Here is a 17,324-nt window from a genome sequence, read left to right on the forward strand (position 1 = left end):
GTACTGTGCCTGCCTGGGGAGGGAGGAGACCCCATGGAGGCCTGCCTGTGGGTGCAGCTCCAGAGCCCCAGGTTGGAGTTCCTCTAGCCACTCACCTGGCCTCCTCTCCAGGCCTCAACTTCCTCATCTATAACATGGGGCCAGGGATGCTGGGACGGGAGCGTGTGGACAGAAGCTCGTGTCTTGTGAGTGCCTGGTCAGGGAAGGGAAGGGGCTGGGCTCCCCCGGGTGAAGCAGCTCTGGGAAGACACCAGCATTGACAGCCCCGTGGACACCCACGTGGGTGATGGGGGGCGGTCTTCAAGTTGGGAGGGGGCAGGGACTCTGGCAGCTTGGCCTCACACTGTTGGTAGTGAGAGCCGAGCTGCGGCCCCGCCCTCCCTGGGGCCTGGCTCTGATGGAGCCTCATCCCTGCTGGGCAGGGGCACCCTCGCTGGAACCTCACTTCTGGCTCCTGGGCCGGTGGCAGAGCTGTCGGCTGAGCAGGCTAACAGCTGTTTGTAAGGAGGCTAAATCTGTCCGGGGGCCCTGAGCCCCCACCCTGCAGCTTCAGTGTGGGCTTCAGTGTGGGCTGTGAGCTGACGCCCCTGTGCGCCCAGACCTGGGCCTAAATGACTCTGCTCTCTGAGCTCAGGGTCCTTGAGTGCCAAGGTTGGTCCAGGGGGCCAAGGTTGGTGATTTCCTCCCTGCACAGCAGGCTGGCCGGACTGCCTTTAGGCCCTGTCCATCACATGGGCAGGGCTAGGGCCATGGACCCTCAGGGGGCTCCCTCCCACCCCCACGAACACTTACACATCCTAAACCGATGGACAGAGGACCCATGGCCTCTGATCTCACTCCCTTCTCATCCCCCAGGGAATCTGGGGCCTAATTGGGGTCCTTTGGATCTTGGGGGCCACTCCCACCCCATCCCAAAGTCCTGTCTGTCCTCTCTTGGGGGCTTCGAGGAAGGCAGTGAGTGAATATTCCAAGGCCACTTGGTCCCCACGCACCGTGTTACGGTGTTTATGCCATTTCTGCTTGAGAAAGAGGTGGGGGCTGCCCGTGAACTTGGCTGGAGTCTCAGGCAGCGTTTGGGGGAGGAAAGCAGGGTCTCCACACCAGTGCAAATTCCTTCCTTGGTGATGCCCCACACACCTTCTTCCAGTGAGAAAGAATACACTCCAGGCCAGGGGACGGCTCCAGACAGGCCACCGGAGCCTCAGTTCTGAACCAGGGATGCTCGATTCTGAATCTCAAAGGGCGGCGGGAAGCTCAGATGAATTTGTCATTGTTTACTTGTTAAGTTGTGTCTGACTCTCACACAAATGAAGACTGGTAAAAACCATTTCCGGCATTGGTGCCTTATATTCGAGGAGTTACGAGAATTGTTTTCTGACTGTGGGAAAGGTTTGAAATGTTGACACAAGAGATTAACCTCTTTGGAGGCTGGCAGGATGGTTGGGATCAGAGTGGCATGCAAGCCTCCTTTCCTTACCCACTGCCCTGGGCAGACATGGCTAATCAATCTCAGCACTCTCTGCTGAGCTGGGGAGGGCCTTCCTTCCTGCAAGGGCAAGTTGCCAGGCATCCCTGGCAGGTGTTCTGCGGATGAAGAACGAGGCCTCAGGGACTTCCCTGGGAATGCAGGGGGACCCAAGTTCGATCCCTGGTCAGGGAACTAGATCCCACACGCCACAACTAAGAGTTCGCATGCTGTAACTGAGAAAAGATCCTGGGGACTTAGTGGTTGAGAATCTGGCTTGCTATGCAGTGGACACGGGTTTGATCCCTGGTTGGGAAACTACGATCCCACGTGCCGCAGAGCAACTCAACCTGAGCGCCGCAACTACTGGGCCCAGCGTGTCACGACTAGAGGGTCGGTACGCAGTGAAAGACCCCGCGCGGCGCAACAAAGACCCAGTGTGCCACATTAAGACCCGACGCAGCCAATTAATGAGTTAATATTTTAAAAAAGATCCTACATGCCGCAACTAAGACCCAACACGGAGGAATAAATAAATAAGAATGAATGCCACAATCACCCAGTCTCTAGAGGTGGGACCTAAAGCCAGTTGTCTTGACCCCAGAAGCTTCGTGATCGTGGGAGCTGGTGGTGCACAGGCTCCTTGCCCAGATGGCGTTCTGCCACGGTGCCAACAGCCCTGGCTCGAGCTTGCCCAGCTCCCCGTGGGACAGGCACGGTGTGGCCAGGCTCAGCCTCTCTACTGCGGACATCCCTCCCTCCCAGCCTGCTGACCTTTATCGGCTGCACTGCCTGTGCCTCTAATTACGGCCCACTTACATTCTGGGCTCTTAACTGCAGCCAAGCGGTGCATATGAATGTGGGACTTTTGACTCCCGCCTGGCGCGCTGGGCCTGACTGTGGGGTGTGTGGGTGCAGGGTGTGGGGTGTCGCTGAACAGCAGTCACCCGGCCGAAGTAGGCTGGGGATAGTGTCCGGGCCATCCTCTGGGGCTGGGCCCTAGGATGGGCATGCTGGGGGGCCGGGGGGTGCTCCCCTTCTCAGCGCTAGGGCTGCCTCTGTGTAGCTTCGTGCCTTGCTAGGAGGTAGTTCTGCGGGCTTCCAGGTTACCCTTTTAATTAAGCCAATTAATTAGTGTCTTTAATGAAGCAGATTAACCAGGCTGGGCTCTGCAGACGGGGCTGTCACAGCCCACGGCTTCCTGCAGGTTGGGATCTGGAGGTGGCTGCCAGACCAGGCCTGCGGTCCTGGGGGCCTGAGATGCGGGGTCAGGGATGTCCGTGCGCCCTGTGGGAGTGTGGCCAGGAACCCAGGCCTGGATAGGGGCGGGCAGGCAGGGCCAGTCTGAGGCCACACGGATGCTTCTGGATCCAGATGCCTCGGCACACATGGCCCCAGAGCTGGATCAGGTTGGGGGAATGCAGGGATCCTGCCTGGGGGTGGGGGTTCAGGAGAATCAGAGTCCCTCTCTGGCTGCTCCCGGGCTGGCCCTACAGCCGCCGGCTCCAGAGCCCCTCACTTGCCTGCAGGTGGGGAAGGAGATGGAGAGGGGAAGGAGATGGAGAGGGGAAGGGTCTGCTCAGGGTCACCCGGGAGCTAGCAACAGGGCTGAGATGTGAGGCCACGTCCTGGGGTCCTTCCACACCATCCTGCCCACCTCGCCCATGGCCTGGGGGGGGCGTCCTCACCGAGTGCTTCCTGCCCACTGGGCACCGTTTGAGTGCTCCACCCAGGTGGTGCCCCTGACTCTTATCTCCAGCCCAGTTCAGGAAGGGAGACCTGGCCCTGGGTGGCAGGAAGTGCCCCAGCCTGTGAAAGTCCCGGCCTTCCCCCACCAGGCAGGAGAGAGGAGCCAGGTGGTAGCTGGGGTCAGAGGGCAGGTCTCAGCTCAGAGAGGAGCTTTGGGAAGAGACCAGGGAGACAGGCACCCGGGGAGATGGTCACCCACCGGTGTGAGCACCCATAGCCGAGGGCACGGGGCAGTGTGGACCTCCAGAGCGGGGCGATGGCAGCCACTCCAGGACGGCCGAGCCGTGTAGAGGCCACTGGCTCAGCCACGACAGGAGAGATTTAGGTTAGACAGAAGAAGGACTGCCTGACAGCAGGGATTATTAACAAGTTTGCGAAGAAGGCAGCTGCTGCTTCCCCAGGAGGCTGCGCTCAGCAGCGAGCTTGATGATCTGAGAGCTTTGGGAAACACGCTGCCCTACAAACGCCGGGCGGTGTTTCCAGCAGATATCAACAGAGGGGCCGCTGGGCTCCCCGGAGGGTGCCCTCAGGCCCTCACCCCTTTCATCCCCTCTCAGGCCAGAGATGCCTGACAGGGTATAGGCTAGCAGCCAGCCATTGAGTCCCAGAGAGTCTTCGGGCCAAGGGCAAGCCGTGGAACCTTCCTGGGCCTCAGTTTCCTCATCTCTTAAATGGGCAAGTCCTTCCTGGGGAGAAAGATGACCTCGTCTGTCACTTCTCAGAGAAGACAGAAATTCCCCTCTTCTTGCTACCTACCCAGTTTCTAAACTCTTGCTCCTGGTCTCCACCCCTGCCTGGCCAGCCCTTTCCTTCCTACCTTGAGGGGTCTTCCCTTTGAAATTCCTCTTTTCTTGAGTGGCCAGCCCTCCTCAGATAGCATTTTCCAGGCAGCTTTTAAGGACTTTGAGTGCCTCCTGTTAAAAACATTCCCTGGGACTTCCCTGGTGGTCCGGTGGTTAGGAATCCACCTTGCAACACAGGGGACGTGAGTTTGGTCCCTGGTTGGGGAACTAAGATCCCACATGCCACTGAGCTGCTGAGCCTAGGCGCCACAACTGGAGAGCCCATGAAACACCCTGTATGATGCAATGAAGATCTCATGTGCCGCAACTAAGACCCAACACAGCCAAATAAATAAATAAACATAAAAAAAACCTTCCCTGAACCTCCTCTTTCCCTCTAGCTGCAGCCTTCTTTCTGTCTTCCCCCTCACAGCTGAATTTCTTGAAACAGTTGATGAATCTCCCACCTGCCACTTCCCAACGCACTGAAATCTGGCCGCCACCTGCCTTTTCTTTTCTGTGCTGACGTGGCCTCCTCCAGGAAGCCTTCCCTACTTCACTAGTCCTGATCCAGAAGCTGACCCTCATTCACAGCCAACTGATGTGACCTGAGAGCAGCCTTAGGCCTTAGCTGTCCCCGAATCTGCTGTGCCCCACACAGGGAGCCTGGCCTGGATGAGGTGCTCCCGTGGGACCAAAGCAGGGGTGCAGGGCAGCTCTGTCCTCCATCATCTCGTTTACCTTGAGAGGGACACTGCAGGGTGGGCAGAAGACAGGACCAGGAACAAGCGCCATCATCACACTCAAAGACACCTCTTTAAATACCAGCTGGAAGCAGCCTGGTTTCTGGGTGGGTGGAGTTGCCCTTCATTAGCAGGAACCACAGGGGACAGGAGCTTTGCACAGCCTGGGGGTGGGGAGGGGAGGCAGAGCCTGAGCTGGGGTGGGAGCAGGCAGCTCAGGGTCTGCCTGTCCCCATCGCACATGGCCCCCCGCATAGGGTCCAGGAGGAGCTGGGGGGCACCTCGCCCGTGTCCTTGCCCAGCACTGGGCATAAAGTGACATTTTCTATCTATAGCGCGGCTCCTACCCATTGTCTGTCCCTGCCAGGCAGCGAGCTCTGCAGAGGCAGGAGCCCCAGCTCTCTCCTGGTCCCCAGGGCCTGGCACGTTAGACCAGCAGTAAATGTCCACGGACGGACGGCTGGAGGGTGGGTCTATTCCCCGCTCCCCTGCACTGCTTCAGCTCCCCCTCCTTACACAGAGCGCTGGTCCGGGTCAGTTCTTAGCACCAGGCCTGGCTCGTGACTGCTGGGGTGTGCTCCTGTACCCCCAGAGCAGCCTGGATGCAGCTGAGTGGGGACACGCTGGCTCCCACCGACAGCCACAGGGGCTGGGCACTTGGGGAGCTCTGTGAGCAACTGGGTCCCCAGGAGACATTATCGATCCTCCCCGGGTCTTGGGCCGCCCATCCACAAAATGGGACCACAGCTTGTCCTCCCTGTGGGGAAGGGTTGCCAGACGGATGCATTAGAGGACTAAAGGGACCACAGCCCGCTTTGCTCTCAGCCTGGGGGCCATCCAGCCCTGGGTGCCCCCACCTGTTTGGCTTCACAGAAGGGGCAGAGGGAGCTGGATCTCAGCCCTGTTCTGCAGGCACCCCCTCCACCTCCCCGGGAAACCCGCTGCCCTTCCCCAGCCCTCCCTCCGCATGGCTTCCTGCTCCCTCCCCAGGCTTCAGCAACAGAAGGAACGGCCCCTCCCTCCTAGTGGAAATTCACACCCACAGCCCAACCAAGCTGTCTGCAGGGAGGAGGGTGGTGAGGAACGGGGAGCAGCTGCACAAACAGGAGGCTCCACGAGAGAGTGGACAGACGGACGGGGAGACGGAGCCCGGGTCTCCATCTGTGAGTGACAGCCGGGGGCCAGGTGGGTGCCAGCCCCACCCGGCTCCCGGCCCAGCCCTCGTGGGGTTCCGGGGGGAGGTCCTGAATGTGGTGGCAGTGGCCGGGCTGGTTGTGGTGAAGATGCCAATAGGTTGAGGAACAGAGGGGGCCCCGGGGTCCCAGTTGACCACTGGGGACAACTGAGAACACAGTGGGGGTGCTAGGCCAATCCTGGGGTCTCCATGAGTTGGTACTGGGGTGGTATGAACCGGCTGAGGCTCTGAGTGAGGGTCCTGTCCCGCCCCCTGCGAAGGTTCCCAGCCTGTCTTATAAATACTATGCTCCCGGACTCAGGGCTCCAGGCTCATGGCTGGGTCCACACTCCAGGTGCACTGCCACAAGGACAGGCCCAGCCTTCCCACCCCAGGACCCCTGCCCAGCCCAGGCCTGCCTGGCCTTCCTTCTGGTCTCTGCTGCCATGCCACCTCCTCCAAGAAGCCTCCCTTAGTCACCCTGCCACCAGGCCTCTCCCTGCAGGCCAGTCTGCACCACACCGCTTATCACTAAGCCTGCTCTCAGCATGCCCATCAGGTGACCCTGGGTCGCCCCTGTGCCACTCTTGGCCTCAGCGAGCTGCTAGTTTATAAGGCTGGCAGGTCTCTGGGGCGAGCTGGCTGGAGGCTGAGTTTAGGGGAGGGGACAGCCTACTGCAGTTCCTCCTAGTTCCCCCATCTGTGGACCGAGAAAGTGAGGTTCCTGTGCTCAAGCCAGAGGACTGGCAGAACCCTCGTCTGCCCTGTTCGTGCACGGCTCCAGCTTGATCAGCAGTTTCATGAGGGGGAATCAGAGCTCGTGGGAAGTGACCACTTGGTGCCAGCTCTAGGACAGAGAGAGGAGCCAGCCAGACCCCCGATCCCAGTCCAGGGGAAGCTCCCGGGGAGTCAGGGCTCTCTGGGGCCAAACAGACCATCATGGCCTCTTTTCAGGCGAAGAGAGAGGGGCGGAGGGGCGAGATCCTGAGGCCATCTGGCCCCTCTCTGTCTGGAGAAGGGAAGGGGACTCTCATATGAAGGACAGAGACTCTTACACGAAGGAAGGGGACTCTTACGCGACTCGGGGAGCCCCAGAAGGCACTTAAGCGTGTGTCCTTAAGGCAACCCTGCCCCAGCACCCATCATCCTGAGGGCCACGGTGGAGGGGGGCTGTGGGAAGGTGTCCCCCATGCAGGGACCTTCCCAGAAAGGAGGGCCTGACACTCAGGGATGCTGGAGCATTTGCGGGAGGAGGGGGGCGGGGACCGTCCCTTGCTGGGCATTGACTCCGAGCTCAGCGCTGTCTGAGCCTTCGGTCCGGGAGTCCGCTGAGTTCTCACGACCACGCGGACAGATGCAGAAGTGGAGGGCCAAACTGGTGAAGGCACAGCATTTGAACTCAAGTCGGGTCCAATTCCAGAGCCAGTTTCTCGTTCCTGCGTGCCACCCCCGGGCCTCTGTGGCGCACACGGTGCGCCCAGGTGCCCCCCACCCCCCCCATTGCTGGTCTGGAAGGGCGGCCGGGTCCTCCTGGGCCCGCTGTCCCCGCCCCGGCCTGTGCCGGCCCTCCTGGGCCCGCCATCCCCGCCCCGGCCTGTGAGCCACGGCGTGATCAGCTAATATCGGGCGGTGCCGTGTGCACTTGCAAGCCCATTAGCGTCCTGTTTTCCTAATACATGACAGACTATCACAGCCCCCAGTGGCGCTGCGTTTCTGAGCACTGTCCACCCACGGAGTTATGAATCCTCTCCTTCGGAGGCTGGCAGAGGGAGCGAGGCAGCTGAGCAGGGTGACCCGCTCGTTCTCCCCTGAGGGAACCCTGAGATGGGGCGGCCGGGGACCCAACTGTGTGCCCCTCACTTCTCACCTCGGCTCCTGGCCTGAGTACTCCTGACACTTAGGAGAAGAGGCAGCCCTGGGCAGGGCTCGGCCTGGACAGTAAGGTGGAGGTTAGGAGAGCCGGACCTGGTGACTGCTGCCCTGTATGCCAGGCCTGGCTGGGGGTGGGGGCGCACCTGTGCTGCGTACCTGGATGGTGGCTATCAGGGCAGGCCTCTCCCTCGGCAGCTGCCTGGTCCTTTCTGGCAGGGGCAGCAGATGCCCCCCCAGGCCCCGAGATGCTGTGAGGACACCAGGGAGGGGGGCAGCGGGGAGCCAGCAGCTGTTGGGTGTAGTGGGCAGGGCCCTGTAATTGGGCAGCCTGTTCCCAGATAAGGCGGATGACACTGAACAGCTTCCCGCTCCACGCGGCCTGCGGCCGCTCATTTCCTGCTCCCGCAGCCGGCGATGCCAATTACCTCGCCTCCTGCTCGCCAGCGGCGGCTTCTGGGGCTGCCAGACGATTCCTCTGTCATCGGCCAGGCCTGGATCCTCTCTGGAGAGCAGGCAGGCGGGTTTGGAGAGGGCCGCAGCGGGGTGAGTGGGGCCAGCAATGGGGATGGGGGCGGTAGCGGGCATGGTGAAGGTCGGGGTGTGACCCAGACCCAGGCCATCCCGGGAAGGCCCATTTCTTTCCCGGCCCCACCCCCAGAGCGGGTTCACCATTTGCTGAATGGGCTAAGGAGCTGGCGCGCTGGCATGTGAACAGAACGGACAGAGCTTTGCCCACCCCTGGCTTTCCAGTAGCATTCCCCAGTCTTGCCACTCCCCCATGACCCAGCCTGCTTTCTCTCTCTCCTGGGCGCCCCCCACCCCAGACGACCCTGAACATGTCACTGACCCCTCGGCATGCACTATCTGTAAAGTGGGGTGATGGAGGCAGTGCCCTGGCAGCAGGTGAGATGAGAGCTCAGGGTGGAGAGGGCAATTTCCTGCCTCAGCGCCCCACAATCGAGCCATGCCTGTTGGATGAGTTCGGGTACCCATTTTACACTGGGTAAACTGAGACTCCGGGCTTCCCAGGTGGCACTAGTGGTAAGTGCTGCGAATGCAGGAGACACAAGAGACACACGTTCGATCCCTGTGTCGGGAAGATCCCCTGGAGGAAGGGCATGGCTACCCACTCCAGTATTCTTGGCTGGAGAATCCCAATGGACAGAGGAGCCTGGCGGGCTACAGTCCACGGGGTTGCAAAGAGTCGGACAGGACCGAAGTGACTTAGCATGTAAACTGAGGCTCACCCAGGGGTTTGACTAGTGCTAAAGGTCCACGTGGAGTAGCCCCTGGTCCTTCTCCTCTGATGTGAGCCCTCCAGAAGATAGACCTGGGAGAAGAGAGAGGGAAAGGGCAGCTGGTTTGAGAGGAGCAAAGGTTGGCTCCAGACCACCATCACCCTGAGGGGGAGGTGGGAGAAGCACCTATGAGGTATGGTTTGTGAAGACGGAACACGCAGGTTCCAGCTCCACTTACGATGGCTGTGTCCAGCCACTGACTCCAGGGGTGGCGAGCCCCCAAGAGGGGTGGCACCAAGAGGGGTACTTGTATAGGGGGTGGGAGATGACCTGTTCTGTGGGGGCATTCCCGGGGCCTTCCACAGCTGGGCCAGGCGAGGTCTGGGTCCCCCACCCATACCTGCCTGCAAGGCACCCCCACTCTGACTGGAAGAACAGAGGCTGTGGGCAGGGAGGTGCCTAGATAGAGGGCCTGTGGGGGCAGCCCTGCGGTGGAGCACATAGGGAACCCGAGGTCTAGGCCCAGAGATGGGTAGGTCACCCGGCAGCTCCAGGCCCATCAAACTGAGGCCTTTCTCTCCAAGGTGTTTGGAATGCGCATTCGGAGGTGGAGCCCCGGCGAGCTCTGCTGGCCTTGGGGCGGGGCTCCAGCCACCGGCCCCCGCCCCCACCCCCCCCACCCCCCGCCCCTAGCGCCCCGACTGCTGCTGGGGTGCTGGGGGGCGAGGGTCCCGGGTGGCCCCACAGGCCGGGAAGGGCTAGGAGGCGCAAGGATGGCTAGGGGCCCCCTCCCACACGGCGTGGGGAGGGGGAAGCGGGTGACCAACTCCCTAAGGGGCAACTAACAGACCAATTAAGCTGCCAATAAAAATTTTAATCAAGTAATAATGCACCTTACTTTGTTTAATTAGTGTTCTGTCAAGTGAATGAATATTTAAGGCGCGGGTGGCGGTGCCAGCATCTGCCCAGCGGGCAGAAAGGCCGAGCCCACATTTCAATCGTCCTGACAGCTCTCCGCCCAGGGCACCGATTGCCGATACCGCCACCCGGGAGGCCCAGGGGCTGCACTCCCCCGCCTCAATTTTCTCATCTGTCAAATGGGAGCAAGAGTCCAGGAGAGGTCTAACAGTCCTTAAAAAAAAAAAAAAAAAAAAAACCTTGATTTTTTTTTTTTTTTTTTTTTCTGGAATCCCAGAGTTCCAAGTGGGTGCGGAAGGCCTGAGACCGCAATGTGCTATCCCCAAGTTTACAGCGCCCAGGACGCCCAGAGTCTGTCAGAGGTGTGGCTACAAGGTCAGAACAGTGTGCGCCTGGTGGGAGTACCCGGAGAAGACCCCAGCCCCGCGATACCCTGGGAGGTGGCCCCTCCTCACCCCCCCAAGCCGTCCTCAGGCCTGTGAGATCCAGGCAAGGACTGTCTAGGCTATCCTTTCATTCATTCAGCTTGGGGGCTTGATCTCTGTGCCCCGCCCAGTGTATCTTTCCTGGGACAATTCAGGACGTGCGCTGCATCTCCAAGGCCGGGTCTTGGAACGCTGCCCCCGGTCGCTCCCCTTCCCCACGCCTCTCGGCCACGGCGGGTGTGGGCGGCGGACCCAAGCCCTTGGCGCCTAGCGTGTCAGCCCGCCCACCCTGCGGGGCTTATTTGCATATTCATACCCTGGGCGGGCATGCGCATCGCATCGTCTCCGGGTGGGCGGCGGGGTATCCTTTACCCGAGGCCTGTTCCTCCCTTTTCTTTATGGAGAGTGCCCGGCGCCCCTCCACCGCTCTCCCCAACCACCTGAGAGCCTCGTGCTGGAAGGACTTTGGTAATTATTTGTTTCAGTTGAGCTGTTTTCAGTCTAGGCTAGGCTGAGTCTTGTAATGAGTATGGATTTGCCAGTAAATAAGTCCCCCGCTTCTAACCCCTGTAATAAATGCATTTGGAGTAATCTGGCTATCACGCGGTGTAATTGCTGGCTGTCAGGGCAGATGGATGCGCCGCGCGCTGACTTTGCTGCCGTCCGCCCTTCCTTCACGCTAGGCCTCCGTCCCGCCCCCAGCTGGAGGTGAGGGCCCTTCTGCTAGTGGAGAGGAGCAGGCCTGGCCTGCTGCGACGCCAGGCCAGCCTCCGGAGCCTCGGGTCACTCCTTGCGCCGGCTCGGGCTTTCTAAGTCATCTGCCTCTAACACCGTAGCCAGGGCCTTGTTCGAAATGCATGGTCCTGGGTGTTGCCCCCCCCCCCCCCCCCCCCCACCCCCCCCCCCCGCCCCCGGCCAATTTGCAGGATTGAATTATCTGTGGGTGGGATAATCTGCATTTTAAAACATCTTTCTAGGCCCCAGTTTAGGCAGCCGGGGCACTTTTACAAGCATCCCTTAGTGGAATATCAAGTCCAGTTTACTTTTCAAAGGAGTAACCAACACACCCAGGTACCTGGCCACTCCATCACCCATCCTTTCCATTCCTTCTGTTGGCTAACTTTCCAAATACTGCCTTGCTCATGCCTCTGAGACTCTGTCCAAGCCTCTGCGTGGCATGCCTTGGCCCCTTCTCTACCTGGATGACTGCCTGGCCTTGCTCAAAGGCCCCCTCTTAAGTAAAGCCTTCTCCAACTTCCCTAGACAGGGGTCCCTCCTCTTCACTCCTCCGGCTGGGCATGCAGTTGTCTTCCTACACAAGCGCCTGGTCCCGCCACCCTATGAAGGCTGCGCCTTCCCCTTGCTTCTCCAAGCAGCCCCCTGCACCCTGCACAGTGCCTGGCATGCAGTAGGCGCTCAATCACGGAACAAGTGATGAGCCGAGTTTGTGGGCCGACTTGGACTGGGCTTATCTCGAATCCCAGGTCTCCTATCTGCCAAGTCCTCCGCCCACACCCTGGGACCACCTGGATGTGGACAGGGCACATCCCACCACCTACGAGGCTGAGGGAAATGTCACAGGTTCCAGCCAGTTCGGCCCAGCCTCCTCCTGCATGCTGGCACCCACACTGGGGTGAGAGTGAGGTTCTTGAAACAACTCGGTCAGCACGTCCTGAACACCCACCCCGTGCAGGCTCGGTTCCAGGCGTGGGGTGGGGGGTGGGGGTGGAGCCACACTGACAAGCTGTCATTCCATGAGACTTGCACATGGACACCCCAGCCGCAAGGGGACAAGGCCCCATCTCCTGCCCTCCCTCCTCGCGCTGACGAGGTTAAGCTGGTGGGAGGGCTCAGGAGCTCAGTCGCTGTGGTGCAGTCTCCTTCCGAATGGAGCCTTTCAGTGCAGTGTGGGCAATGGAAAGGCCACGGCTGAGTGGTCGAGGGCACAGACGCAGGAGCGGGGCGGACGCAGGCTCTGTGTGCCCTGGGGCTGGTCGCGGAACCGCACTGTGCGTCAGGTTCCTCACCGGAGCAGTGTGGAGAGTGTTCCTCCTAGGGTTAATATTGCCCGCGGGAGTTAACAGTTATAAACACCTGGAAGACTGCCTGTTCTTCGGAAGTGCCACTCGTGCGTCAACTAAAAACACCCCGCATCTATAGCAGATGTCAGGGCAGCCCAAGGAATGAAGGAAGGAGAGGAGGAAGACTCGCAGGGGAGGGGACGTTCTGCTTCTTCCTGAAGGATCAACAGGAGTTCACCAAGGCATGAGAGGAGGGCAGTCAGTCTCCAGGCCCCCAAGAAGCCCCCATTACTGGCCAGTGACCCTCCCAGCAGCTCTTTCCCCTCTGCTTGCTGAAACCCTTGTGGGAATAAAACCCCCTGGACATGAGTGAGGGGTGGGTGACATGGGTCTGTGTGCCGGAGGGGGCGGGAAGTGGTGGGTAGCAGGGACAGGCCTCGCCGTGTGCTGAATCCGGCTCCCCCTACACGGGCAGCGAGGCTGGTTCTCTCGCCTGCCTGTCAGCCAGCAATCATGTTTAATAAAGGCCCCAAATTAGACAGCCGAGCATAAGCACCTTCGGTCTAACAATGCAATTAGCACAGACAAAGCCTCCCGCTTCCTCCCTGGCCCCAGAGAGGGTGGCAGAGGGCAGGGGACGAGCCGGGCCCTCCCCAGCGAGCTGTGGAGAGGTTTGAAAAGGAACCGGTGATAGACGAAGAGGTGACAATGAATCGCATCCCAGTGACGGCGCCCCTTGTTGTCAGGCGGCCACGGGGAGAGAGCGCATCTCGCTGGATCTTTGTAGGTTATCTGGCTTTGAACAGGGACACCCACACATACCTGAGGTGCGCCCTCTGAGCCCCTCAGTCTCTCTGAGCCCCTCTGTCCTGCATCTTCTCTCTTGTCTTCTGAGGACAGATGCAGGCTGGGTTTACATGAATAAAACATCAGCAAAGTGGGGGGGAAAATTCCCAAACTGCACAGCCTGGGCTTGGGGGACAGAAAGCAAGCAAGCAAGCGATGCCAGCTCCGTGTGCAGCCCTGCGGGTGCCAGGGGTAGGTGTCTCACTCAGGGAGGGTCTGCTTGTTCTGGGTAGATGTGTCCAGTGCCTCTGGCTCCACAGGGAGGGGGCATGGGGCCTGGGAGGCTAATCCGTGTCCACAGTGGGGCCAGGGCCCCAGGGGCCTGACTCCTTAACTTTGGCCTTCTGCAACTGGAACAAGCGGTCTCTTGTTTTCTCTTGGCCAAGTTGCCAGAGCCCTCCGGCCTCAGGCCTGCCCTGGCTGGGCCTGTGGGCCGGGTGTGTGTGTGTGCGTGACACACACGAGACCTGCTGGCTGGTTGTGGCGTCTCCTCTCCAGCCCCGTGAAAACCCAGAGCGCGTCCCGACAGCGTCAAGAGCAGGGGCAGAGGGTGCGGCCTCTGGCCAGACATGGAACAGTCCAGAGTAGAGAGCACTCAGCTCCCCGCTCCCCTCTCCCCTGCCTCGCCAGAAGGCAGCGAGGCCTGACACCCATTCCCAGAGAAGGCTGGCGGAGAGGGGGCTGCCAGACAACACCCGGGGCACTCATGGCCAGGAGCCCAGAGTTTCACTGAGACCCTAATCAATCATGTGTTCATTCCTTCCTTCCTTTCCTTCAATCACCGAGTGCCTCCAGAGCCCACCCAGGACACGCCAGCCAGGCAGGAGGGACACCGTGGTCCCTGAGATGGATTTGGGTCCTGTCCTCCCCCCTGCCCAGTGCAGTCTAGTGGGGGGACAGGCCAGACATGGGGCAGTGACGGTGCTGGGGACATGGACTGTCACGAAGGAAACCGTAACAGGCGCCCGGCGTGGGGCTCCGAAAGGCTTTCCAGAGCAGAAGTGGGCTAGACGTGGATCTGGAGGTGGGGCGGTGGTGCTGGCCGAGGAAAGGGCTGCAGGACAGCATTTCAGGAGAAGGGCCAGGGTAGGAGAGGCTCAGTGGTGAAGGGGCAGAGGTCAAGAGTTGGGGGAACGCTGAGCGTGAGCGGTGAGGCAGAGGGCAGCGGGCTGGGGCAGGGTGGTGGCAGGCCACGTGCAGGAGGCTGAGCTTTGCTCAGAGGTGGCTGGGGGCTTGGAGGGCTGTAAGCAGGGACTGACGTGGTCAGATCTGCCTTTTAAGCTTTCCCTCCTCTCCTTCCTCCCCTCCCAAACCCAACATTCATGAAGGCCGTGGTGAATGTGGCAGAGTGTGTGCTTGTCCTGAGTTGCTGCTGCTGCTAAGTCTCTTCAGTCGTGTCCGATTGTGCAACCCCATAGATGGCAGCCCGCCAGGCTCCCCTGTCCCTGGGATTCTCCAGGCAAGAACACTGGAGTGGGGTGCCATTTCCTCCTCCAATGCGTGAAAGTGAAAGTGAAGTCGCTCAGTCATGTCTGACTCTTAGCACCCTCATGGACTGCAGCCTACCAGGCTCCTCCATCCATGGGATTTTCCAGGCAAGAGTACTGAAGTGGGTGCCATTGCCTTCTCTGTGTCCCGAGTTAGAGAAGGTTTAAAAGATGAAAAAGATTCCACCGACGCTGGGTGCACAACCAGCTGGTGGGAGAGGATGTAGTAAGGTTCACTGCAGCACTACGAGAGCACTACTCATCCTGCCTCAGGAAGGCTTCCCAGAGGAGGTGACCTCTGAGGGGGCACTGATGGATGAATAGGAGTTTGCCAAGTGGCTCTAAAGGTGTATTTAAAGAGCTACTCTCCTGGGGACATGTCTGCCTCTAGGAAGCGTGAGAGCATGGGGAGACAGACTGCTTCCAGGTGCTTCTGCACACTTGGAGCCACTTCATCCTCACAAGGCTCCTCTGAGGACGCATCTTACAGAAGGGCTGCTTGCCTGGAAAGCAGACAGCCTGAGATCACTCAGCTGGAGAGCAGCAGAGCCGGGATTCAGACCCAGGCATCCGGCGGCAGTGCCCACACTGATCACCAGGGGCCCTGCTCTCCTGTGCACAGGACCCTGCTGTGTCCATCCCTGCCAGGCACTGCTAAGGAGGGGCCGGAGCGTCACCAAAATCCCAGCCCCTCCCCCATGCTGGGCGGACCCTGGGGAGACCAGTGGGGAGTCCAGTGACTCCCAGTGACCAGTGTCCTGGTCCATTTGCCAGGAGCTAGCAGCTTCCCAGCTGGTTTAAAGGGCAGAATCTGAGTCTTGTTTCCTCCTGAGCTGGGACTGGCTTGGCTGAATGCAGCTGGGGGTAAGGCAGGCTGGATGGTGGTGGGTGGGAAGCCAGGGCGCCCACCTGTAGGGGCAGGCAGGGCTAGGACATGGGCGGGGAGAGCCTTGCTGGGCACCCGCCGGCCTGATGGGCACCCACCGGCCTGATGGGCACCCGCCGGCCCAATGGGCACAGCAGCTTCGTCAACAGAACACTGGGCCTCCTCCCCGCTGCTCGGTCTTCCCTGGAGAGTGGTGAGGGGGAGTCCATTATCAGGCAAATAGCAGCTACTGATGTGAAAATGAAATATAGATTCAATACCTGTGCCTTTCGGCTCACAAATCATGCCCCCGGCCCAGGGACAGCCAGCACAGACGCCAGCTCAGACAACAGAACAAGGGAGAGCAGACCTCAGCTACCCCCCAAGTTGCCAACAGTTCTCCCTGGGGCTGGGGACCCAAAGCAGAGACCAGGCTCTGGCTCCCTGCTGCCCGCAGGGGGTGATGGCTGGTGGCTCTTGCACACACATCACCTGGTGTCCCCAGCACAAGCCCAGGAAAGGAGCTGCCCCAGTCTGCAGCATCGGACTCAGGCGGCCCTTGGGGGCCTGGCAGGCAGGCATGGCCCCACCTGGGAATTGGGGGTGGCTCCAGAGATGTTGGGCTTCCCAGGTGGCACTAGTGGTAAAGAACCCGCCTACCAAAGCAAGAGATGGAAGAGACACCAGTTTGATCCCTGGGTTGGGAAGATCCCCTGGAGGAGGGCATGGCAACCCACTCCAGTATTCTTGCCTGGAGAGTCCCATGGACAGAGGAGCCTGCGGACTGCCGTATGTAGGGTTGCAGAGCCGGACACGTGCACACACACCAGAGCTGTTTGCTTTGTAGACTGTGGGTGGCTACCACCCCCTGCACCCCCAAGATGGGCACTGAGGGGTCCCGGAGGAGCTGAGCGGCCCACTTCCTGCTCCCGTCCATATAGCCTGCATTCGCTCGACTTTTACGAGTGGGCTGGCAGTGAACTCATCCCCGTTACAATGCACTCAGGGACCCTGACAACTAATTTAATTTAAAACAGCCTGGCAATAAAAGCTCAGAACGGAAAACCACCGAGTCTTGGGGGTTATTTAACAAATTGCCTCACAGATAAATACATTAAAATGATTCTCAAACCAGAGTTGTGTGAAGTTAGAGTAAAATTAAGAAAGTCGAATCAAAATGTAAATTAATGGTGTTGAGATACAGCGTTTGAATTGGCAGGAGTCATGGAAGGGGAGTGTTGGCAGGGGCCCTGCCTTCTGTTCAGGTGACATGGCGCCTCCGGGCAGTGCCAGAAACCCCTTCTGTGCCAGGCGTTGGGGAGCTGGGGGCGAGGTGGCCCCAGCCACACCCAGCATCCTGCCAGGCCCACCCTTCCACCTTGGGGGACACTTAGACCTACCAGCCCTGCAGATACCCTGGCTGGTTCGCTCCCTGCCGCTGGGCCAGCTTTCATCATGCCCCAACCTTTCAAAACGGAGGTGTCCATCACACCTGTGCTGCCAGCTGGCATCAGGAACTAAGGGATATTGGGCATGTAAGGCCTGGTGCAGCGTGGAGCCTGGGATGATGATGGAGGCTGTTATCACTGTCACATGTATTTCCTGCTGAGTGAGTCTCAGATCACCCTGCAAAGCTTGCAAGGCCAGCGTTCCCATTCGACTGACAAGTAAACTGAGGCCAGGGAGGCACAGGCAGAAACAGGAAGGGCTCTGCATGCTGAAGGGCTTTTGCCTTCATC

The 17,324-nt window shown here is 59.9% G+C and overlaps 2 protein-coding genes across 6 annotated transcripts in view; one reads left to right on the plus strand and one right to left on the minus strand.

Annotated features, from left to right (window-relative positions):
* MACROD1 (mono-ADP ribosylhydrolase 1) overlaps window positions 1-17,324 on the minus strand; it is a 155,008-nt gene that overhangs the window by 47,584 nt on the left and 90,100 nt on the right. The gene's annotated exons all lie outside the window — the stretch shown is intronic.
* The window catches only part of FLRT1 (fibronectin leucine rich transmembrane protein 1), an 81,938-nt gene that overhangs the window by 13,314 nt on the left and 51,300 nt on the right, over window positions 1-17,324 (plus strand). Inside the window, exons 1-2 of one of the 5 annotated variants that reach the window (XM_070783085.1) lie at window positions 5,058-5,924; window positions 10,219-10,316. The exons of 1 other annotated variant lie outside the window; for it this stretch is intronic. The gene's annotated coding sequence lies outside the window, so the exon portion shown is untranslated. Of the gene's footprint in view, window positions 1-5,057; window positions 5,925-7,511; window positions 8,329-10,218; window positions 10,317-17,324 lie in introns of those variants that run through there. 3 more of the 5 variants (XM_070783086.1, XM_070783083.1, XM_070783087.1) reach the window with 3 other exon arrangements.

Source organism: Bos indicus, chromosome 29, assembly GCF_029378745.1.
Source record: "Bos indicus isolate NIAB-ARS_2022 breed Sahiwal x Tharparkar chromosome 29, NIAB-ARS_B.indTharparkar_mat_pri_1.0, whole genome shotgun sequence".
Lineage (NCBI taxonomy): Eukaryota > Metazoa > Chordata > Mammalia > Artiodactyla > Bovidae > Bos > Bos indicus.